Below are 26,501 nucleotides of genomic sequence, written 5' to 3'. Positions count from 1 at the left end.
CCCTCTATGTCGCGTCCCAGGTGTAGGAACGGCCGAGTGGTATAGGGTGGACTAAAATGTCCCTTTATGTGAGGTGTGAGTGTCACTGTGCTCCTACCTGGATACGGCTGGACCAAAGGCGTTGGCTACGAAGCAAACAAAGAGGGGGAATAGTTGAGGGATAAATGAATAACTTGAGTCCAGATCTTGAGATGCAGTTCCAACTTTGCCTTGGTCCCAGCAGGCTTTAGCATTAAGACTCTGGCAGGCAAACTCATCACTGCTACATTTGTTGCTCTCTGGCTCTGCTGATGTTCTATCAGGCTGGCTGTATAACTTTGCTTCTTCTTTATGCTGCACAACACTTAGTAGTCTGACTCTATGTTTGGCAAGGAAATACTCCTCCTGGCTTCTGAGGCTTCAAGCTTTGGCCTCCATGTCCAGCAGAGCTAAGGGTGCTCTGTATGGCTTGGCTTGGGCATGTTCAGGAGAGACGTGCCCAGCACACCCTCCCTTGGCAGGGGGTAAGCTGGAACTGACTCTCACTAATCCCCACCCTTCCTGCAGGAAGTGGGACTGGCCCACTCCTCCACCGAGGGGGGATAGAATGGAATGGAAAGCTCCATTCTACCTAACTATAGCTCTGCCGTATTTGATGCCACCTGCTGGTAAACCAGGCAAATTGCATTTAAACACAACAGTTGCAAATATTAGAAATGCACAGTGTAGTGGACCTGAAATAAATACACAAGATGACATGATATTAGCACATTAGAGATAGTAGCGGCGTGAAGAAGTGGTAATGCCACTCTGGGGCGTTACATATACACTGCTCGTTACCATGGTTATGACCACCCTGTAATCCTCTCTGGTGACCAGGACTGTGGAAACTCACATAGGCTGGTGCTTTCTCCTATAGTGTGCAAGCAGGGCCACCACTGATGGTTTACAGGGTGGTCGTAACCATGGGAAAAAGCAGTGTATAATGTAATGGAAAAATGAATCCAGACAGCAAAGGAATTGAAGTTGAATAGGTCTCGATTCGTCATGGCCACCGCACGGACATTGCCCGTGCATTAGGGACCGCAAATTGCAGTCCCCAATGCACGGAACGACCGCACAACGGCCGTGTGCATGAGGCCTAAGGCTGAGTTCACATGTATTTTAAGCATCTGTTATGCACATGTTGCCTTCGTTTTAGCCATTTCCATTATTTTAGACTTCAAAAAATGTAGGAATTTTTTCCCTCTAAAATAACGGATCCCAGACGGAAATGGCTAAAAAGGATGCAACACGTGCATAACTGAGCATAACGGATGCTTAAAATACAGAAGAACGGAAAGCTAAACAGTGATGTGAACCTGGCCTAACAGGCACTCCAGCACTAAGATCCCGTTGGAGATTGCCACTACCTGAAAAAAAAATCTGGATTATTGGATTTCATTCACACTTGACATAAGTGCAGGAATTCATCAAGATTAGTATTTGAAAAGAAAAAGTGATCAGGAAGGTAATGTCCCCTTTAACTCTGATGTTGACATCACCATGGCAACTGCAGTAAACAGCTGTTGGTTGGCTTGAATCTAAAAATCATCAGTTGGCTCCTTGGGAGATGAAACTGATTTTATGGTTAGTGATGAATTTCGGAGACACCCGGAGGAGCTGCTTTTACGCCCACTGCTCACGGTGGGATTTCTGGGGTAAGATACTGAGATATATCTAACTGTTATATTCAGGTGCGGGATATCTCCGTATAAAACTGGTGTGTTTTTAGTAAGCTACAATAAATACAATAAAACAGGGAAAGATGTTTAGCGTTTTCCCTAAATTTGAACGGTTTATTATGTGTCTAGGGAAAATAGGACTTTTGGTCAGGTCTACAACACTTGTGGTGAAGTTACCTAAAGAACGGTGAAGTATAAAGAATGGCAGACACTGCAGATGATTGCATTAGGGCCTTATTGGCACAGTCAGTGTTTGGTCAGTGATTCCCATCAGTGATTTTGAGCCAAAACCAAGTGCGGGTCCAAAACACAGAACAGGCGCAGATCTTTCTCTTCTACCTTATGTCTGTGTAGGATCCACTCCTGGTTTTGGCTCACAATCACTGATGGAAATCACTGACCAAACACTGACTGTGTGAATGAAGACTTAAAATGTGAAAATTCTTGGCGTCTTTAAACTCATCTCATGTAGTTGCCTGTAAGTTAGGTTCTTCACATGCATTGCGGCTTTAGGCCTCATGCACACGACCTTTGTTATAGGCATTTATATTGCCGGCGCCCGTTCCGCAAATTGCGTAAGGCAACATGGGCGGCTTCCGTTTTTTGCGGATCCGCGGTTTGAGGACCGCAAAAAATGGCACGGTCGTGTGCATGAGGCCTTAGCTTGTGAAACCAGCTTTTTTGGATTGAACCCTTAAATGCAAATCTTGCTCTATTACTACAGGCACAGTCATATAAATATCGGAAAAACCCTCCCAAAAAGGGTAATTTTTTATTCAGATAGTTGGTTGGGCTGGTATGAGTTAATTTGCATTCTCCCCTCCAAGCCTTAGGGTGCCTGTACACAGGTGTAGGGTAAGGTGCAGAAAATCAGCACAAATTTCTGTACGGATTTCTGTGCACTCCTGCAACAAAAACCGCATGAGCAGAGCGGGCACGATATCCGCCAGGTGCCTTCTGTTTTAAACTGCTGGCACCTGGGACTAATGTAATCGTAATGACCAAGAATAAAAATAATAGGTCAGTTTTAATGCATAGGAAACGGTGTTAAAAAAAAACTAATATAAATGTTGCAGAATTGTTTATTTTTTTATAATTCCACCCCATTTAAAATTTGTTTCCGCTTCCCATTCACATTGTATGCAACTATAAATGGCGCCATTAGAAAGTACATCTTGTACTGCAAAAGACAAGCCCTGATACAGCTATGTGAATAAAAAATATAAATATGCTTGATACTTTTATTACCCAAATTGCCCAAATTGCTGTTGCAGAGATATCTTAATGAATATGCTAATTAGGGTCTCGGTGCACGATTTGGGAATACTTTTTATACTTCTTTTTGCAACCCTTTAAGAATCTCCATTGGGCTGAGCCTACATGTACATTTTTTATGTGACGACATCAACAAACTCACAGAAAATGACAGAATGTTGGAAATAATTGTGTATCAGAAGTTGCAGTTGTCCAGTTCACTTAGCAAATGAAAGGTGAGGTGTGACAAGTTACAATGGACATCGGGGTCACTCGTTGTTTGATACAAGGTTGAGACACTGGGTCCATCCTGATAGACAGTATGTGTTAAAGAGTCCAACAACTGCTCCAATATTTATGTCATGTTTTCTTTTTAATTCAGACACAAATTTCAGTCTCCGCAGTCTTCACAGAGAACCTTCTCACGGACCACAGGATAGGATAAGTGTTGCCTTTATATTGTGTATGTAGGACAGGTATAATCTTTATAGTTAGTCTGTATATAGGGTAAGTGTATATAGCGTATGAATAAGGTGTAGTGTAATAGTGTGTATATATGGTAACCGTAGTGTATATAGCGCATGTGTGTAGGATAAGTGTAATCTATATAGTGTCTGTATATAGTGTAAGTGTAGTGTATATAGTGTATGTATAGAGTATGTGTAGTTAATATAGTGTGTACACACGGTAAGTGTAGTGAATAGAGTGTATTTGTAATGTAAGTGTAGTCTACATACTGTGTACATATGATACGTGAAATCTATATAGTGTGCTTATAGGATAAGCGTAATATATTTAATGTCTGCATATAAGGTAAGTGTAGTATATTTAGCGTTTATATAGAATAAGCAATATATATAGTGTCTGCATATAGGATAAATGTAGTGTATATAGTTTAAATATAGGGTAAGTGTACTGTATATAGCATATATATAGTGTAGTCTATATATAGGATAACTGTAGTCTTTAAGTTTTATATATAAGATAAGTGTAATCTTTATAGTTAGTCTGTATATTGGGTATGTGTAGAGTATATAGTGTATGTATAGTATATATAGTGTTTTTATAGGCTAAATGTTGTGTAATTTATACAGTGTCTGTATAGTGGCTGAGTGTAATATATATATATATATATTGTATATGGTATATGTAGTCTATATGGTGTGTACATACGGTAAGTGTAGTGCATATAGTGTGCATATATGATAGTTATTCTATATAGTGTCTGTATATAGGGTAAGTGTAGTGTATATATGTTATATATGTAGGGTAAATGTAATGTATATATTGTATGTATAGAATAAGTGTAATTTATATAGGTTCTGTATATATATATAAGCGTAATCTATTTAATGTCTGTATATAAGGTAAGAGTAGTATATATAGTGTTTATATAGGGTAAACAATTTATATAGTGTCTGCATATAGGATAAACAGTGTATATAGTTTATGTATAGGGTAAGTGTATTGTGTATATAGTATATCTGCATAGTGTAGTCTATGTAGTAGGTATATAGCATAAATGTAGTATTTATGTTTTGTATATATGATAAGTGTAATCTTTATAACTAGTCTGTATATTAGGTATGTGTAGAGTATATAGTAAATGTATACTGTATATAGTGTTTGTACAGGGTAAGTGTTGTTTAATTTATATATTATCTGTATATAGGGTATGTGTAGTGTATATATATATATATATATATATATATATTATATGTGGGGTAAGTGCAATGTATATATTGTATGTATAGGATATGTGTAATTTATATAGTTTCTGTATATGGGGTAAGTTTAGTGTATATAGTGTATGTATATGATGTGTAGTCATTATAGCGTTATATATGGTAAGTGTATTGTATATATAGTGTGTGTATATAGGATAATTCATCTATAAAGTGCCTGTATATAGGGTAAGTGTAGCATATATAGTGTTGTAAAGTCTATATAGTGTGTGTATAGGGTAAGTGGTGTAGTGTATATAGTGAATGTGTAAGGTAAGTGTAGTCTAAATAGTGTGTACATAGGATAGGTGTAATCTATATAGTGTGCTTATAGGATAAGCGTAATATATTTAATGTCTGTAAAAAAGGTAAGTGTAGTGTATATAGCGTGTATATAGGATAAGCAATCTATATAGGGTCAGCATATAGGATTCATGTACTGTATATAGCATATGTATAGTGTAGTCTTTGTAGTGTGTATACAAGTGTAATCTTTATAGTTAGTCTGTATATTGAGTATGTATAGAGTATATAGTGTATATATAGTGTATGTAGTGCTTGTATAAGGTAAGTGCTGTCAATATTGTGTGTATGGGGTTTGTGTACAGTATATAGTGTATGTATAAGTAAAGTATAATGTATATAGTGTACATTTAGGGTACATGTACTCTATGTAATGTATGTATAGAGTAATAATAGTCTAGTGTATATTTACGGTAAGTGTAATCTATATAGTATATATATCAGGTAAGTGTAATGTGATATATATATATATATATATATATATATATACTGTGCAAACACAGGATAAGTGTAGTCTATATAGTGTATGTGTATGATATGTATTTTTATAGTGTCTGTATATGCGGTAAGTGTAGTGTGTATAGTGTATGTATATGATATGTGTAGTTAATATAATGTGAGCATACGGTAAGTGTAGTGCATATAATGTGTATATATGATAATTAATCTACATAGTGTATGTGTAGAGTATATAGTAAATGTATAGTGTATATAGTGTTTGCACAGGGTAAGTGTTGTTTAATTTATATATTATCTGTATATATTATCTGTATATAGGGTATGTGTAGTGTGTGTGTGTGTGTGTGTGTGTGTATATATATATATATATATATATTATGTGGGGTAAGTGTAATGTATATATTGTATGTATAGGATAAGTGTAATTTATATAGTTTCTGTATATGGGGTAAAATTAGTGTATATAGTGTATGTATTTAACATGTGTAGTCATTATAGTGTTACATACAGTATGTGTAGTTTATATAGTGTGTGTATATATAGGATAATTAATCTATAAAGTGCCTGTATATAGGGTAAGTGTAGTATATTAAGTGTATATATAGTGTATATAGTGTGTGTGTGTGTGTGTGTGTATAGGGTAAGTGTAGTGTATACAGTTTATGTGTAAGGTAAGTGTAGTCTAATCTATTTAATGTCTGTAAAAAAGGTAAGTGTAGTGTATATAGCGTGTATATAGGATAAGCAATCTATATAGTGTCAGCATATAGGATTCATGTACTGTATATAGCATATGTATAGTGTAGTCTTTGTAGTGTGTGTATACAAGTGTAATATTTATAGTTAGTCTGTATATTGAGTATGTGTAGAGTATATAGTGTATATATAGTGTATGTAGTGCTTGTATAAGGTAAGTGCTGTCAATATTGTGTGTATGGGGTTTGTGTACAGTATATAGTGTATGTATAAGGAAAGTATAATGTATATAGTGTACATTTAGGGTACATGTACTCTATGTAATGTATGTATAGAGTAATAGTCTAGTGTATATTTACGGTAAGTGTAATCTATATAGTATATATATCAGGTAAGTGTAATGTAATATAAATATATATATATATATATATATATATATATATAAAATCCCAAATATTGCAGCAGCACAGTCAGACGTTGTGCACTGGGTGCAATTCCTCACAGAGGCCGGCCCCTCCTCCAAGATATATACTTAACAAAATGACGAGGCAGCACTTCCAGCTTTAAGGTGACAGGGTGAAGACCCCAATAGACTTTAATCCGGCAACGTTTCGGCCTGCTCAATAAGGCCTTTATCAAGCTACTTGATAAAGGCCTCATTGAGCAGGCCGAAACGTTGCCGGATTAAAGTCTATTGGGGTCTTCACCCTGTCACCTTAAAGCTGGAAGTGCTGCCTCGTCATTTTGTTAAGTATATATATATATATATATATATATATATACTGTGTATACACAGGATAAGTATAGTCTATATAGTGTATGTGTATGTATAGGATAAGTGTAATTTTTATAGTGTCTGTATATGCGGTAAGTGTAGTGTGTATAGTGTATGTATATGATATGTGTAGTTAATATAATGTGAGCATACGGTAAGTGTAGTGCATATGTGTATATATGATAATTTATCTACATAGTGTATGTGTAGAGTATATAGTAAATGTATAGTGTATATAGTATTTGCACAGGGTAAGTGTTGTTTAATTTATATATTATCTGTATATAGGGTATGTGTAGTGTGTGTGTGTGTGTGTATATATATATATATATATATATATATATATATATTAATTATGTGGGGTAAGTGTAATGTATATATTGTATGTATAGGATACGTGTAATTTATATAGTTTCTGTATATGGGGTAAAATTTGTGTATATAGTGTATGTATTTAACATGTGTAGTCATTATAGTGTTACATACAGCATGTGTAGTTTATATAGTGTGTGTGTATATATAGGATAATTAATCTATAAAGTGCCTGTATATAGGGTAAGTGTAGTATATTAAGTGTATATATAGTGTATATAGTGTGTGTATAGGGTAAGTGTAGTGTATACAGTTTATGTGTAAGGTAAGTGTAGTCTAATCTATTTAATGTCTGTAAAAAAGGTAAGTGTAGTGTATATAGTGTGTATATAGGATAAGTAATCTATATAGTGTCAGCATATAAGATTAATGTAGTGTATATAGTATATGTATAGTGTAGTCTCTGTAGTGTTTGTATATAGGTGTAATCTTTATACTTAGTCTGTATATTGAGTATGTGTAGAGTATATAGTGTATATATCGTGTATATAGTGCTTGTATAGGGTGAGTGTCGTCAATATTGTATGTATAGGGTATGTGTACAGTATATAGTGTATGTATAAGGCAAGTATATTGTATATAGTGTATATTTAGGGTACATGCACTCTATGTAATGTATATATTGTAATAATAGTCTAGTGTATATTTACGGGAAGTGTAGTCTATATAGTATGTATATCAGGTAAGTGTAATGTAGTATATATATACTGTGCATACACAGGGTAAGTGTGGTGTATATAGTGTATGTGAAAGGTAAGTGTAGTATATGTATAGGGTAAATGTATGCAGTGTGTATATAGGATCAGTGTAATTTATATAGTGTCTGTATATAGGTTAAGTGTAGTGTATATAGTGTATGATATCACTTCCTGCGTGATATACATAAAATGTTACACAGTAATAGGAGAAAAGTTCTGTTCTAAATTTTACATTTTAGAAAAATCAAAGCTTGGCCTCCGCCACATAATGCACCAAAAACAAAAAAGCTTTTCTTCTGCAGTGACTGACTATACAAACATTGCATGGTGTACCAGTTGCAATCAATATTGTTATAACATTACATGGGTTGAATTCTATTTCATATATTAAATTCACATCTGTTTTGTTAGCCCTTTTGCAGTGCTTAATCCCTCCTTGTTAAGGTGGGTCCCTACACTAACACGTTATACATATAGCAGGATATATTGAGTGTAACTGGTGTTATCACTTGCAGTGTGCTTTTACATTATTTTATATACAGTAGTCAGTTGTTATAGAGAAAGACCAATATACTGCTTATCAGTTTGGCTTTTCAAATTAATAGTGTAAATCATGTTATTAAAAAAAAAAAAGAGTCTTAGTGTAGGGACCTATCTGAATGAGGTCGCCTTGACGTGGCAGATGGGCTCACACAATGTCATCAGATTGTGTGCTAAGAACCTCATATTTTTAAAAGTGTGGGTGACAAGATTCTTCTGAGAGTTTTTGAGCTTCCATATCTTAAGGAATTAATCAGTTGTCCCTCTTGAAGCATAGATACGTTCATAGAGATAGATGGCATCATTTCTTTTTATTAAGGCTACACCATGAGTGGGCAGCACGGTGGCTCACTGGTTGGCACTGGTGCCTTGCAGTGCTGGGGTCCTAGGTTAAATACACTCCAAAGACATACTGATAGGTAACTTAGATTGTGAGCCCCATTAAGGACAGTTGGATGCTAAAGTCTGTAAAGAGCTGCGGTATATAGCAGCGCTATATAAATGCATAAAATAAATAAATAAATTTGGTCTGGACACCTTGGGAGACTTTTTGAAGAGTATGGGTTTCTACTGTAAAATACCAGAAATGCATTTTCATTCAGACATAAGGTGCAGCAAATAATGACTGTTGGGCTCCACGTTTACCCCCTATCTTATATACAGGGTGGCCCACGAAAAAGTAGCCCACCTCCAGCGATAGTATGACGAGATGAATGAGCAAGTGGATTGTTATTTTTTTAATTACCCACAAGTCACAAAAGATACTGAAAGTGGTCCCTATTCCGGTCTATGCATCTTTGGGCACATGGGATTATGTTGGCCGATACTGCTTGCAGCTCTACAGCAGTGATGCTGCAGAAGCAAAAATGTCCTGCTCTTTCCAACAAGATGGGACAACATGCCACACCTCACTGGCACGGATTCATGAACTGTTGATGTAGGAGCAAACTGTGAGCAAGGGGTTATGGCCACCACGTTCCTCAGACTTGTCCTCATACAATTTTTATCTGTTGGGAAATTCAAAACAGAAAATGTCCGCTAACAATCCACATCCCTGGATGAACTGAAGGAAAATATCACAAACACTATCCGCAACATTACAAGTAGTATCAGCCGACATAATCCGACGTGCCCAGAAATGCATAGATATGAATGGGGACCACTTTCTGCATCGTGTGGCATGTGGGTTATTAAAAAAACAATCCACTTGCTCATTCATTTTGTCCTACTATTGCTGGAAACTGTCTACTTTTTCGTGGGCCACCCTGTATTGCCCCTTCTCAACATAGAGAAGGGATACATGATGACCTTTCTATGTGTGTCATTCCTATGCAATGACCTATTTGCGTATATTCTCCTACTAGTGACATCACTGTGTGCATTATTGCTATTTTGTGACATAACTGTGTAAATTATCTACAATATGTACAATAAAGTCACTTCAACTTTTACATTATCCTTGTGCATCAGGGAGACCATAATAATCATAAAATTCATGTACTGGAATTGCTGCAGAAGGTGGTCATGATAGAGTGGGGCCCAAGTCAATTTTGCTATGAAGCCCCACAGTTACTTGCTATGCCCCTGGAATGTACATTACATATAAAGATTCTGCAAGCAGCTACATTCGGTCAGGGAGCTGTCAGAATGGCTAGAGCTGCTGCACAGATTTAGAGGCTCATTTACTATACTGAAATGCTCCTAAATTAGGCTTATTTCAGGCGCAGATGGCGGGTCAATGCTTAGTTGCTGTTTTAGGCGTTGAAAGTGGATGCGCTGAAGTTATGCAGAGGCATGCGCCTCTTCATAACTTCGGCGGATACCCCGCTAGCTACAGGCTTTTATTATGACCGGTGTCTAAAACGCCGGTCCTAATAAATGTGCCCCTTAATTTCAACAGAACTTAAAGAGAACCTGTCACCTCACCACCTGGTGGCCAGGACTGTGGGAGTGCACATAGGCCAGTGCCTTTTCCTATATTGTGTAAGCACGACCACCGCTGCTGGATTACAGGGTGGTCGTAACCATGGAAATGAGCAGTGTACAATGTGACTGAAAAATGAATCAAGACAGCAAAGGAGGCAATATGGACAATAACAATACATTAGTAATTGCCTTGTATTCAATTTCTCTACATGATAAATGCCATTTGCTGAAGTGAGACATGGGTTTTTGCCCAAAGAAAATTTTGTCCTCCTTTTTTTTTATTTTCTTTATTTATTTTTGTTTGGATGAATCAATATAAAAGTGTTTTTGTGCTTCAGGGTATTAAACATTGATATTTTTAATTTAACATATATATTGCTATATCACATTTTTAATAAGAGGAATTAATGAAATTGCTGGACCAATTGATGGGAGGATCATGAAACCAGCCATGGAATGCCCAGTGTATAGGAGTCGAAGACACTCCTTTGTGAGTCCAGAAGACTGGAAAGCAACAAAATAGTCTCCCATTTGAAAGGCTGACCTTTCTACCCTGCTATACCGGGGAACCAGCGCTCAGAGCATCGGCAGTACTGTCGGAATAGATTCCGCTACTTGCAGCAACTTTTCAGCGGCTGCCATGTCCAAACGGGGGACCGGGAAAGGAGCCGGCAAGGCCTCACAAGATGGCGCCGGGAGTGCCACGCCGCGGCGTAGGGACCGAGTGGCGAATATGCAGCAGGAGGTAGCAGAGAGGCTGAGTCAATTTGCGCATACACTGGAGCTTCTCAGAGAGAGCTGCGCCTCCGGCACTGTGCACAAGGAGTCCTCCTTGATTAGAGCGAGACGGGAGTCTGAGGGGGAAGGATCTGAGGAGGTGATGGGCCTGAAACAGCACCCTAACAGATTCGCAGCCATCCAGGATCAAGATGGAGCTGGGGATTCGGATGCAGCGTATACAGATGTGGAAGAGCACACTATAAAAGACGTTCTCCAAGCCATTTCTAAGTGGGGAAAATCACTTACCATCCTGACTATGCAGGTGGGGGCTATCAAGGAGGACATTTCTATTGTTAGACACAATATCAGGAAGCTGGCAGATCGCACTACGTCCCTGGAAGATCGCATGGGTGATATGGAGGATGAGGTGCACCCGCTTAAAAGAGAAACAGCGGAACATTCTCGTAGGCTTGATATTATCTCTGCCAAACAAGACGACATGGAAAATCGCCTGAGGCGAAATAACGTGCGTTTAGTGGGTGTGCCTGAAAAGGTGGAGGGCCCAAATCCCACCGAGTATTTTGAAAAATGGCTCAAAGATCAGTTTGGAGAGGGCGTACTATCTCCTCTATTTGCCATAGAATGGGCGCACAGAGTTCCGTCGCGGCCATTGCCACCAGGGGCGCCACCAAGACCCGTCCTTATGAAAGTACTACACTACAGGGATAGGGACTCTATTTTACGCAAGGCCAGGGATATGCCTGATCTCTCCATAGATGGTCACAGAGTCTCGCTCTTTCCTGATTTCTCTATGGAGGTCCAGAAAAGGCGCGCCCGCTTCCTGGATGTAAAGCGACGACTGCGGGCACTTGGAGCATTGTACTCAATGCTGTATCCGGCGAAGTTCAGAATAGTGGCTCTTGGAACCACAAGCTTCTTTGAAGACCCGAAAGAGGCATCCAGGTGGCTAGATCGACATGAGCGACAGCTTCGGGCGGAATGGAACCAAGGCGATTGAGAGGTCCACTTGGAAGAAGGGACATTGCACCCTCTGGAGGGTGAATATGATCTGTGTAGTAATGCAGAGTTAAATCTTGCTGAGTGTTGTTATCCGTTTTACATGTTATATATGGCTTAGGAGGAGGTCCAGCTGATTATGTGCAATACTAGGCTGATAAGCGATACTACCAATGCCTATTTTTTTCAGTTATAATTGGGGTTAGTGCAGGAAGATACCCAGTTTTATACGTTCTAGTTACTTGACAGTTTGTGATTGTACCTGGCGTTATATAGAAGCTCTTGATTTCGCCAGGTATCACGGGTTTGGGAGGCCAGCTCTGCTGATAGATGTTAGGTTTACCCACGGGCCTTAATATTAAGGTGTATTAGTAAGGTCTGTCAGGAGGCGAGACTTCCAGGGTTAATTAGGTAATGAGGGAGGGGTTGTTCAGGGATGGGGCGGGAAGGGGGGAGTTGGGGAAGAGGGGTCCTAGGTCCATAGGTGCGATCCATGGGAAACAGTTACTGAAGAAATGTGATTTACAGTATCCGATACATGTGTGGGTTCTCATACTTGAATATGGCTAATCCAGTGAATTTCCTGAGTTGGAACGTTAGAGGAGTTAAGGATGCCATCAAAAGGAAGGCAGTAATGGAAATAGTAAAGTCATATCATCCTGTAATCTGTTGTCTGCAGGAGACACATCTCCTTCCGGAGCAATCCCACTTGTTATCTCCTAGATGGGCGTCTCAATGTTATCATTCTACTTACTCATATGCAAGGGGGGTAAGTATTCTGATTCATAGGCAGCTGAGTTTTAGCTGTATAAACAAGAGGATTGATCCGAATGGGGGCTATGTCTTTTTATATGGAAAACTCTTTAATGTGCAATGTATTATCTGTGGGATATATATACCACCGCCATATTCCGCGACTGCCCTTAAAAAACTGATAGCCTTTTTGTCAGACTATCCTGATGTACCTGCACTGATTTTGGGGGACTTTAATAATGTGATCTGTACTGAATGGGATAGGCTGCTGACCTCTGAGGTTCAATCGAGGGGGCAACTTACACCATTTGGGAGACTTCTGGAGGAAGCATCGTTGTTGGATTTCTGGAGGCTGCGCAATCCCTCTGCGCAGCAGTATTCTTGCTGTTCTAGTACTTATCAGACGCTGTCGAGAATAGATCTAGCACTGGGGAATGAAGCGATGGGGTGCCGTGTCTGTGACATTGAGTATCTACCTAGGAAAATTTCTGATCACTCCCCCATTTTGGTATCTGCTAATTTCCTCACCCCTTTGAACAGTGGGAGGCCATTGTGGAAGTTTAACCCGTTCTGGTTGTCAGTGATACCTACGGTTTCAAACATTGGGACGGCGTTGACAGAATTTTTTACCATTAATCTTACGGGAACCTCTTCATTGATAGTGTGGGATGCCATGAAGGCGTTTCTGCGGGGAGTACTGATTGCGGAGGTCAATAAAAAACGGGATGAGTCTCGAATAACAATTAGGAATTTAGAGCGCCTATTGGTGGATGCGGAAACCCAGTATGTCCGGCAGCCCACGGAATTGCACAGGGAACAGTGGCAGGAAGCGCAACATAAACTAAATGATAAGATTCTTCTCAGGGCAAAGAACAAACGTTTCTTCCAAAAACAATCATTTTATGAAGAAGGGGAACGAACAGGTAGACTGCTATCACTACTCTCCAAAGCGCAACAGCCCTCTGCATATGTCGCTGCTCTTTGCGATAATGAGGGGGCTGTTTGTACTGCTCAAGATAGGGTGGTGGAAGTTATGCATGAATTTTATGCGTCCCTTTGAGTCCAGAACCGATGCAGGGGAATCAGAAATTGCAGGTTTCTTAGATGGGATACAGCTTCCCACGTTAGGGGCTGATCAAGTGGCAGCCTTGGATGGACCCATTACAATTACAGAGCTGGAAATGGCCCTGAGTGAGATGTCAAATACCAAGGCCCCAGGGAGTGATGGACTACCTGCGGAAGTATTTAAAACATTTTCCCCTATTCTGCTTCCCCAGTTGTTAGAAGTGTTTAAGGAGGCGCAATACTGTGATCACGACACTAATACATACGGATCAGGCTGGATTCATGCCCAATATGTCGACGGCTGTTAATATCAGACGCCTTTTCTTAAATATACAAGCGGGCCGGTTCCATGGGTTGAATGCGGCGGTCGCGTCTCTGGACGCGGCCATGGCATTTGACAGTGTGGAATGGGGTTATCTGTGGGCCGTACTCAGGAGGATGGGCTTTGGGCCTGTCTTTATCCAATGGATTAAGCTTTTATATAAAGTCCCTACTGCTAGGATTAGGGTTAATGGGGCTCTTTCTCACTCTTTTCCATTACACAGGGGGACGAGACAGGGGTGCCCTCTCTCACTCTTACTTTTTGCAATAGCAATTAAGCTGTTGGCAGCGGCACTGAGGGAAGCGCGTGAGGTTCAAGGTTTTAGATATGGGGAGGTAACTGAAAAGGTAGCCCTCTATGCTGATGATATGCTTCTATTCCTTGATGACTGGAGCTCCTCCCTTCCGGCAGCCATGAACATCATAAATGGGTTTAGTAGGTGTAACGGACCGTTTCAGCAGACAAGGGGTTAAAATCCGTTTAGGCGATATGCCCCTTTTCTGAGAGACAGGCACAGCTACTGCAGGACACCAACCTCCCGAACTGGATACAAAGTAGCACTCCAAACTGGAACCTCACGAATAGCTGCTAGCAGACGAACTGGAATCAGCTTACACTTCTGGCAATCAGTCTCTAACAGCATACAGCGGATCCCCCCAATAACGAGACAAGGCTCCGTGTTGAGGGTCAAGCAGTGGTCTGAGGTGCTGGCACACCCAGCCTGGTTTTTATTACAGTCTTTTCAAATACAGGACCGCCCACATATTCCCTCCCCTTATCCTGAGAGGAAACTCAATTACACATACAGTTAAAACATACTTTCTACCTAACTTTCATAACTCTAAAACCATACATCACATTCACATAAAAATTACATATTCACAATCAATCCATTCGGGGGAACAACATATTACAAAATGGCATGAATCAGACCAGGGGTTGAACAGTTAGTAAAATAATCTTTTGGGCCCTGGCTGGCAGCATGGCAATCTGGCTCAAGCAGGTTTTACAGAGACAATACATCCCCACAATGCATCATGGTTTCCTCCTCTCTGCCCTGGAGACACCCGAGGCGTAATCCAATTATCTCTCAAGACAAAGAGAAATCACCAATCCACATGTGCAGACAACAGGACAGACATCACCCTTTAAACACACAATGGGACAATGGCACAATAGAAACACACCCAGCATTTTCCTCCCAAGCTGACAAGTTACACTTATTATAAATTGTCACACTGATCTCCAGTGCTCCAACAACAGTATAGTGAGACAGAGCCGCATACAATAAGGGATTGGATACAGAGTGATGTTATACTGACCTCCATAAACACAAATGGAGGTAACAGTATAACCACATAAGCAAAGTGTGTCTAACTGCGGATTGCTACAATAGTGTCAGCCCTAAGGGGTGGCAACACTGTCAACAAAATTGTTGCCCTCAGTGTAGGGGCGACTCTGTTGTCTGCACATGTTGTCTGCACATGTGAATTGGTGATTTCTCTTTGTCTTGAGAGATAATTGGATTACGCCTCGGGTGTCTCCAGGGCAGAGAGGAGGAAACCATGATGCATTGTGGGGATGTATTGTCTCTGTAAAACCTGCTTGAGCCAGATTGCCATGCTGCCAGCCAGGGCCCAAAAGATTATTTTACTAACTGTTCAACCCCTGGTCTGATTCATGCCATTTTGTAATATGTTGTTCCCCCGAATGGATTGATTGTGAATATGTAATTTTTTATGTGAATGTGATGTATGGTTTTAGAGTTATGAAAGTTAGGTAGAAAGTATGTTTTAACTGTATGTGTAATTGAGTTTCCTCTCAGGATAAGGGGAGGGAATATGTGGGCGGTCCTGTATTTGAAAAGACTGTAATAAAAACCAGGCTGGGTGTGCCAGCACCTCAGACCACTGCTTGACCCTCAACACGGAGCCTTGTCTCGTTATTGGGGGGATCCGCTGTATGCTGTTAGAGACTGATTGCCAGGAGTGTAAGCTGATTCCTGTTCGTCTGCTAGCAGCTATTCGTGAGGTTCCAGTTTGGAGTGCTACTTTGTATCCAGTTCGGGAGGTTGGTGTCCTGCAGTAGCTGTGCCTGTCTCTCAGAAAAGGGGCATATCGCCTAAACTGATTTTAACCCCTTGTCTGCTGAAACGGTCCGTTACACCTACTAAACCCATTTATGATGTTCATGGCTGCCGGAAGGGAGGAGCTCCAGTCATCAAGGAATAGAAGCATATCATCAGCATAGAGTAAACCTTGAACCTCACGCGCTTCCTTCAGTGCCGCTGCCAACAGCTCAATTGCTATTGCAAAAAGTAAGGGTGAGAAAGGGCACCCCTGTCTCGTCCCCCTGTGTAATGGAAAAGAGTGAGAAAGAGCCCCATTAACCCTAATCCTAGCAGTAGGGACTTTATATAAAAGCTTAATCCATTGGATAAAGACAGGCCCAAAGCCCATCCTCCTGAGTACGGCCCACAGATAACCCCATTCCACACTGTCAAATGCCTTGGCCGCGTCCAGATACGCGACCGCCGCATTCAACCCATGGAACCGGCCCGCTTGTATATTTAAGAAAAGGCGTCTGATATTAACAGCCGTCGACATATTGGGCATGAATCCAGCCTGATCCGTATGTATTAGTGTCGTGATCACGGTATTGAGCCTAATCGCTAACACTTTGGCTAATAGCTTCACATCCACCTGCAGTAGTGAAATAGGCCGATATGATTCAGCTAGCAGAGAATCTTTGCCCTGCTTAGGGATGACGACTATAATCGCCTCATTCATGCTAAGAGGCATCCCACACTGGCGCTGCGCCTCCTTAAACACTTCTAACAACTGGGGAAGCAGAATAGGGGCAAATGTTTTAAATACTTCCGCAGGTATTCCATCACTCCCTGGGGCCTTGGTATTTGACATCTCACTCAGGGCCATTTCCAGCTCTGTAATTGTAATGGGTCCATCCAAGGCTGACACTTGATCAGCCCCTAACGTGGGAAGCTATATCCCATCTAAGAAACCTGCAATTTCTGATTCCCCTGCATCGGTTCTGGACTCATAAAGGGACGCATAAAATTCATGCATAACTTCCACCACCCTATCTTGAGCAGTACAAACAGCCCCCTCATTATCGCAAAGAGCAGCGACATATGCAGAGGGCTGTTGCGCTTTGGAGAGTAGTGATAGCAGTCTACCTGTTCGTTCCCCTTCTTCATAAAATGATTGTTTTTGGAAGAAACGTTTGTTCTTTGCCCTGAGAAGAATCTTATCATTTAGTTTATGTTGCGCTTCCTGCCACTGTTCCCTGTGCAATTCCGTGGGCTGCCGGACATACTGGGTTTCCGCATCCACCAATAGGCGCTCTAAATTCCTAATTGTTATTCAAGACTCATCCCGTTTTTTATTGACCTCCGCAATCAGTACTCCGCAAAAACGCCTTCATGGCATCCCACACTATCAATGAAGAGGTTCCCGTAAGATTAATGGTAAAAAATTCTGTCAACGCCGTCCCAATGTTTGAAACCGTAGGTATCACTGACAACCAGAACGGGTTAAACTTCCACAATGGCCTCCCACTGTTCAAAGGGGTGAGGAAATTAGCAGATACCAAAATGGGGGAGTGATCAGAAATTTTCCTAGGTAGATACTCAATGTCACAGACACGGCACCCCATCGCTTCATTCCCCAGTGCTAGATCTATTCTCGACAGCGTCTGATAAGTACTAGAACAGCAAGAATACTGCTGCGCAGAGGGATTGCGCAGCCTCCAGAAATCCAACAACGATGCTTCCTCCAGAAGTCTCCCAAATGGTGTAAGTTGCCCCCTCGATTGAACCTCAGAGGTCAGCAGCCTATCCCATTCAGTACAGATCACATTATTAAAGTCCCCCAAAATCAGTGCAGGTACATCAGGATAGTCTGACAAAAAGGCTATCAGTTTTTTAAGGGCAGTCGCGGAATATGGCGGTGGTATATATATCCCACAGATAATACATTGCACATTAAAGAGTTTTCCATATAAAAAGACATAGCCCCCATTCGGATCAATCCTCTTGTTTATACAGCTAAAACTCAGCTGCCTATGAATCAGAATACTTACCCCCCTTGCATATGAGGAGTAAGTAGAATGATAACATTGAGACGCCCATCTAGGAGATAACAAGTGGGATTGCTCCGGAAGGAGATGTGTCTCCTGCAGACAACAGATTACAGGATGATATGACTTTACTATTTCCATTACTGCCTTCCTTTTGATGGCATCCTTAACCCCTCTAACGTTCCAACTCAGGAAATTCACTGGATTAGCCATATTCAAGTATGAGAACCCACACATGTATCGGATACTGTAAATCACATTTCTTCAGTAACTGTCTCCCATGGATCGCACCTATGGACCTAGGACCCCTCTTCCCCAACTCCCCCCTTCCCGCCCCATCCCTGAACAACCCCTCCCTCATTACCTAATTAACCCTGGAAGTCTCGCCTCCTGACAGACCTTACTAATACACCTTAATATTAAGGCCCGTGGGTAAACCTAACATCTATCAGCAGAGCTGGCCTCCCAAACCCGTGATACCTGGCGAAATCAAGAGCTTCTATATTACGCCAGGTACAATCACAAACTGTCAAGTAACTAGAACGTATAAAACTGGGTATCTTCCTGCACTAACCCCAATTATAACTGAAAAAAATAGGCATTGGTAGTATCGCTTATCAGCCTAGTATTGCACATAATCAGCTGGACCTCCTACTAAGCCATATATAACATGTAAAACGGATAACAACACTCAGCAAGATTTAACTCTGCATTACTACACAGATCATATTCACCCTCCAGAGGGTGCAATGTCCCTTCTTCCAAGTGGACCTCTCAATCGCCTTGGTTCCATTCCGCCCGAAGCTGTCGCTCATGTCGATCTAGCCACCTGGATGCCTCTTTCGGGTCTTCAAAGAAGCTTGTGGTTCCAAGAGCCACTATTCTGAGCTTCGCCGGATACAGCATTGAGTACGATGCTCCAAGTGCCCGCAGTCGTCGCTTTACATCCAGGAAGCGGGCGCGCCTTTTCTGGACCTCCATAGAGAAATCAGGAAAGAGCGAGACTCTGTGACCATCTATGGAGAGATCAGGCATATCCCTGGCCTTGCGTAAAATAGAGTCCCTATCCCTGTAGTGTAGTACTTTCATAAGGACGGGTCTTGGTGGCGCCCCTGGTGGCAATGGCCGCGACGGAACTCTGTGCGCCCGTTCTATGGCAAATAGAGGAGATAGTACGCCCTCTCCAAACTGATCTTTGAGCCATTTTTCAAAATACTCGGTGGGATTTGGGCCCTCCACCTTTTCAGGCACACCCACTAAACGCACGTTATTTCGCCTCAGGCGATTTTCCATGTCGTCTTGTTTGGCAGAGATAATATCAAGCCTACGAGAATGTTCCGCTGTTTCTCTTTTAAGCGGGTGCACCTCATCCTCCATATCACCCATGCGATCTTCCAGGGACGTAGTGCGATCTGCCAGCTTCCTGATATCGTGTCTAACAATAGAAATGTCCTCCTTGATAGCCCCCACCTGCATAGTCAGGATGGTAAGTGATTTTCCCCACTTAGAAATGGCTTGGAGAACGTCTTTTATAGTGTGCTCTTCCACATCTGTATACGCTGCATCCGAATCCCCAGCTCCATCTTGATCCTGGATGGCTGCGAATCTGTTAGGGTGCTGTTTCAGGCCCATCACCTCCTCAGATCCTTCCCCCTCAGACTCCCGTCCCGCTCTAATCAAGGAGGACTCATTGTGCACAGTGCCGGAGGCGCAGCTCTCTCTGAGAAGCTCCAGTGTATGCGCAAATTGACTCAGCCTCTCTGCTACCTCCTGCTGCATATTCCCCACTCATTCCCTACGCCACGGCGTGGCACTCCCGGCGCCATCTTGTGAGGCCTTGCCGGCTCCTTTCCCGGTCCCCCGTTTGGACATGGCAGCCGCTGAAAAGTTGCTGCAAGTAGCGGAATCTATTCCGACAGTACTGCCGATGCTCTGAGCGCTGGTTCCCCGGTATAGCAGGGTAGAAAGGTCAGCCTTTTAAATGGGAGACTATTTTGTTGCTTTCCAGTCTTCTGGACTCACAAAGGAGTGTCTTCGACTCCTATACACTGGGCATTCCATGGCTGGTTTCATGATCCTCCCATCAATTGGTCCAGCAATTTCATTAATTCCTCTTATTAAAAATGTGATATAGCAATATATATGTTAAATTAAAAATATCAATGTTTAATACCCTGAAGCACAAAAACACTTTTATATTGATTCATCCAAACAAAAATAAATAAAGAAAATAAAAAAAAAGGAGGACAAAATTTTCTTTGGGCAAAAACCCTTGTCTCACTTCAGCAAATGGCATTTATCATGTAGAGAAATTGAATACAAGGCAATTACTAATGTATTGTTATTGTCCATATTGCCTCCTTTGCTGTCTTGATTCATTTTTCAGTCACATTGTACACTGCTCATTTCCATGGTTACGACCACCCTGTAATCCAGCAGCGGTGGTCGTGCTTACACAATATAGGAAAAGGCACTGGCCTATGTGCACTCCCACAGTCCTGGCCACCAGGTGGTGAGGTGACAGGTTCTCTTTAAGTTCTGTTGAAATTAAGGGGCACATTTATTAGGACCGGCGTTTTAGACACCGGTCATAATAAAAGCCTGTAGCTAGCGGGGTATCCGCCGAAGTTATGAAGAGGCGCATGCCTCTGCATAACTTCAGCGCATCCACTTTCAACGCCTAAAACAGCAACTAAGCATTGACCCGCCATCTGCGCCTGAAATAAGCCTAATTTAGGAGCATTTCAGTATAGTAAATGAGCCTCTAAATCTGTGCAGCAGCTCTAGCCATTCTGACAGCTCCCTGACCGAATGTAGCTGCTTGCAGAATCTTTATATGTAATGTACATTCCAGGGGCATAGCAAGTAACTGTGGGGCTTCATAGCAAAATTGACTTGGGCCCCACTCTATCATGACCACCTTCTGCAGCAATTCCAGTACATGAATTTTATGATTATTATGGTCTCCCTGATGCACAAGGATAATGTAAAAGTTGAAGTGACTTTATTGTACATATTGTAGATAATTTACACAGTTATGTCACAAAATAGCAATAATGCACACAGTGATGTCACTAGTAGGAGAATATACGCAAATAGGTCATTGCATAGGAATGACACACATAGAAAGGTCATCATGTATCCCTTCTCTATGTTGAGAAGGGGCAATACAGGGTGGCCCACGAAAAAGTAGACAGTTTCCAGCAATAGTAGGACAAAATGAATGAGCAAGTGGATTGTTTTTTTAATAACCCACATGCCACACGATGCAGAAAGTGGTCCCCATTCATATCTATGCATTTTTGGGCACGTCGGATTATGTCGGCTGATACTACTTGTAATGTTGCGGATAGTGTTTGTGATATTTTCCTTCAGTTCATCCAGGGATGTGGATTGTTAGCGGACATTTTCTGTTTTGAATTTCCCAACAGATAAAAATTGCATGAGGACAAGTCTGAGGAACGTGGTGACCATAACCCCTTGCTCACAGTTTGCTCCTACATCAACAGTTCATGAATCCGTGCCAGTGAGTTGTGGCATGTTGTCCCATCTTGTTGGAAAGAGCAGGACATTTTTGCTTCTGCAGCATCACTGCTGTAGAGCTGCAAGCAGTATCGGCCAACATAATCCCATGTGCCCAAAGATGCATAGACCGGAATAGGGACCACTTTCAGTATCTTTTGTGACTTGTGGGTAATTAAAAAAATAACAATCCACTTGCTCATTCATCTTGTCATACTATCGCTGGAGGTGGGCTACTTTTTCGTGGGCCACCCAGTATATAAGATAGGGGGTAAACGTGGAGCCCAACAGTCATTATTTGCTGCACCTTATGTCTGAATGAAAATGCATTTCTGGTATTTTACAGTAGAAACCCATACTCTTCAAAAAGTCTCCCAAGGTGTCCAGACCAAATTTATTTATTTTATGCATTTATATAGCGCTGCTATATACCGCAGCTCTTTACAGACATTAGCATCCAACTGTCCTTAATGGGGCTCACAATCTAAGTTCCCTATCAGTATGTCTTTGGAGTGTAGGAGGAAACTGGAGGAAACCCACACAAGCACAGGGAGAACATACAAACTCCATGCAGATGTTGTTATTGGTCAGATTCGAACCTAGGACCCCAGCACTGCAAGGCACCAGTGCCAACCAGTGAGCCACCGTGCTGCCCACTCATGGTGTAGCCTTAATAAAAATAAATGATGCCATCTATCTCTATGAACGTATCTATGCTTCAAGAGGGACAACTGATTAATTCCTTAAGATATGGAAGCTCAAAAACTCTCAGAGGAATCTTGTCACCCACACTTTTAAAAATATGAGGTTCTTAGCACACAATCTGATGACATTGTGTGAGCCCATCTGCCACGTCAAGGCGACCTCATTCAGATAGGTCCCTACACTAAGACTCTTTTTTTTTTTAATAACATGATTTACACTATTAATTTGAAAAGCCAAACTGATAAGCAGTATATTGGTCTTTCTCTATAACAACTGACTACTGTATATAAAATAATGTAAAAGCACACTGCAAGTGATAACACCAGTTACACTCAATATATCCTGTTATATGTATAACGTGTTAGTGTAGGGACCCACCTAAACAAGGAGGGATTAAGCACTGCAAAAGGGCTAACAAAACAGATGTGAATTTAATATATGAAATAGAATTCAACCCATGTAATGTTATAACAATATTGATTGCAACTGGTACACCATGCAATGTTTGTATAGTCAGTCACTGCAGAAGAAAAGCTTTTTTGTTTTTGGTGCATTATGTGGCGGAGGCCAAGCTTTGATTTTTCTAAAATGTAAAATTTAGAACAGAACTTTTCTCCTATTACTGTGTAACATTTTATGTATATCACGCAGGAAGTGATATCATACACTATATACACTACACTCAACCTATATACAGACACTATATAAATTACACTGATCCTATATACACACTGCATACATTTACCCTATACATATACTACACTTACCTTTCACATACGCTATATACACCACACTTACCCTGTGTATGCACAGTATATATATATACTACATTACACTTACCTGATATACATACTATATAGACTACACTTACCGTAAATATACACTAGACTATTATTACAATATATATACATTACATAGAGTGCATGTACCCTAAATATACACTATATACAATATACTTGCCTTATACATACACTATATACTGTACACATACCCTATACATACAATATTGACGACACACCCTATACAAGCACTATATACACGATATATACACTATATACTTTACACATACTCAATATACAGACTAAGTATAAAGATTACACCTATATACACACTACAGAGACTACACTATACATATACTATATACACTACATTAATCCTATATGCTGACACTATATAGATTACTTATCCTATATACACACTATATACACTACACTTACCTTTTTTACAGACATTAAATAGATTATACTACACTTACCTTACACATAAACTGTATACACTACACTTACCCTATACACACACTATATACACTATATATACACTTAATATACTACACTTACCCTATATACAGGCACTTTATAGATTAATTATCCTATATATACACTTACCGTAAATATACACTAGACTATTATTACTCTATACATACATTACATAGAGTACATGTACCCTAAATGTACACTATATACATTATACTTATACATACACTATATACTGTACACAAACCCTATACACACAATATTGACAGCACTTACCTTATACAAGCACTACATACACTATATATACACTATATACTCTACACATACTCAATATACAGACTAACTATAAAGATTACACTTATATACACACTACAAAGACTACACTATACATATGCTATATACAGTACATGAATCCTATATGCTGACACTATATAGATTGCTTATCCTATATACACGCTATATACACTACACTTACCTTTTTTACAGACATTAAATATATTACGCTTATCCTATAAGCACACTATATAGATTACACCTATCCTATGTACACAGTATTTAGACTACACTTACCTTACACATTCACTATATACACTACACTTACCCTATACACACACTATATAGACTTTACAAACACTATATATACTACACTTACCCTATATACAGGCACTTTATAGATGAATTATCCTATATACACACTATATATGCACTACACTTACCATATGTAACGCTATAATGACTACACATCATATACATACACTATATACACTAAACTTACCCCATATACAGAAACCATATAATATATATATATATATATATATATATACTACACATACCCTTTATACAGATAATATATAAATTAAACAACACTTACCCTGTACAAACACTATATATTTACTATATACTCTACACATACCTTATATACAGACTAGTTATAAAGATTACACTTATATATACAAAACATAAATACTACATTTATGCTATATACATACTACATAGACTACACTATGCAGATATACTATATACAATACACTTACCCTATACATAAACTATATACACTATGTTTATCCTATATGCAGACACTATATAAATTGTTTATCCTATATAAAAACTATATATACTACTCTTACCTTATATACAGACATTAAATAGATTACGCTTATATATATATACAGAACCTATATAAATTACTTATTCTATACATAAAATATATACATTACATTTACCCTACATATATAACATATATACACTACACTTACCCTATATACAGACACTATATAGAATAACTATCATATATGCACACTATATGCACTACACTTACCGTATGTACACACCATATAGACTACATATACCATATACATACAATATATATATATATATATATATATATATATATTACACTTAGCCACTATACAGGCACTGTATAAATTACACAACACTTAGCCTATAAAAACACTATATATACTATACATACACTATATACTCTACACATACCCAATATACAGACTAACTATAAAGATTACACTTATCTTATATATAAAACTTAAAGACTACAGTTATCCTATATATAGACTACACTATATATATGCTATATACAGTACACTTACCCTCTATATAAACTATATACACTACATTTATCCTATATGCAGACACTATATAGATTGCTTATTCTATATAAATGCTAAATATACTACACTTACCTTATATGCAGACATTAAATATATTACGCTTATCCTATAAGCACACTATATAGATTACACCTATCCTATGTACACAGTATGTAGACTACACTTACATTACAAATACACTCTATTCACTACACTTACCGTGTGTACACACTATATTAACTACACATGCCCTATACATACACTATATACACTACACTTACACTATATACAGACACTATATAGATTACACTTATCCTACACACATGCGCTATATACACTACGGTTATCCTATATACACACTATTACACTACACCTTATTCATACGCTATATACACTTACCCTATATACAGACTAACTATAAAGATTATACCTGTCCTATATACACAACATAAAGGCAACACTTATCCTATCCTGTGGTCCGTGAGAAGGTTCTCTGTGAAGACTGCGGAGACTGAAAATTGTGTCTGAATTAAAAAGAAAACATGACATAAATATTGGAGCAGTTGTTGGACTCTTTAACACATACTGTCTATCAGGATGGACCCCGTGTCTCAACCTTGTATCAAACAACGAGTGACCCCGATGTCCATTGTAACTTGTCACACCTCATCTTTCACTTGCTAAGTGAACTGGACAACTGCAACTTCTGATACTCACTCATTTCCAACATTCTGTCATTTTCTGTGAGTTTGTTGATGTCGTCACATAAAAAATGTACATGTAGTCTCAGCCCAATGGAGATTCTTAAAGGGTTGCAAAAAGAAGTATAAAAAGTATTCCCAAATCGTGCACCGAGACCCTAATTAGCATATTCATTCAGATATCTCTGCAACAGCAATTTGGGCAATTTGGGTAATAAAAGTATCAAGCATATTTATATTTTTTATTCACATAGCCATATCAGGGCTTGTCTTTTGCAGTACAAGATGTAC

Source organism: Bufo bufo, chromosome 5 (genome assembly GCF_905171765.1).
Source record: "Bufo bufo chromosome 5, aBufBuf1.1, whole genome shotgun sequence".
Classification (NCBI taxonomy): Eukaryota; Metazoa; Chordata; class Amphibia; order Anura; family Bufonidae; genus Bufo; species Bufo bufo.
This window is presented reverse-complemented; position numbering follows the sequence as displayed.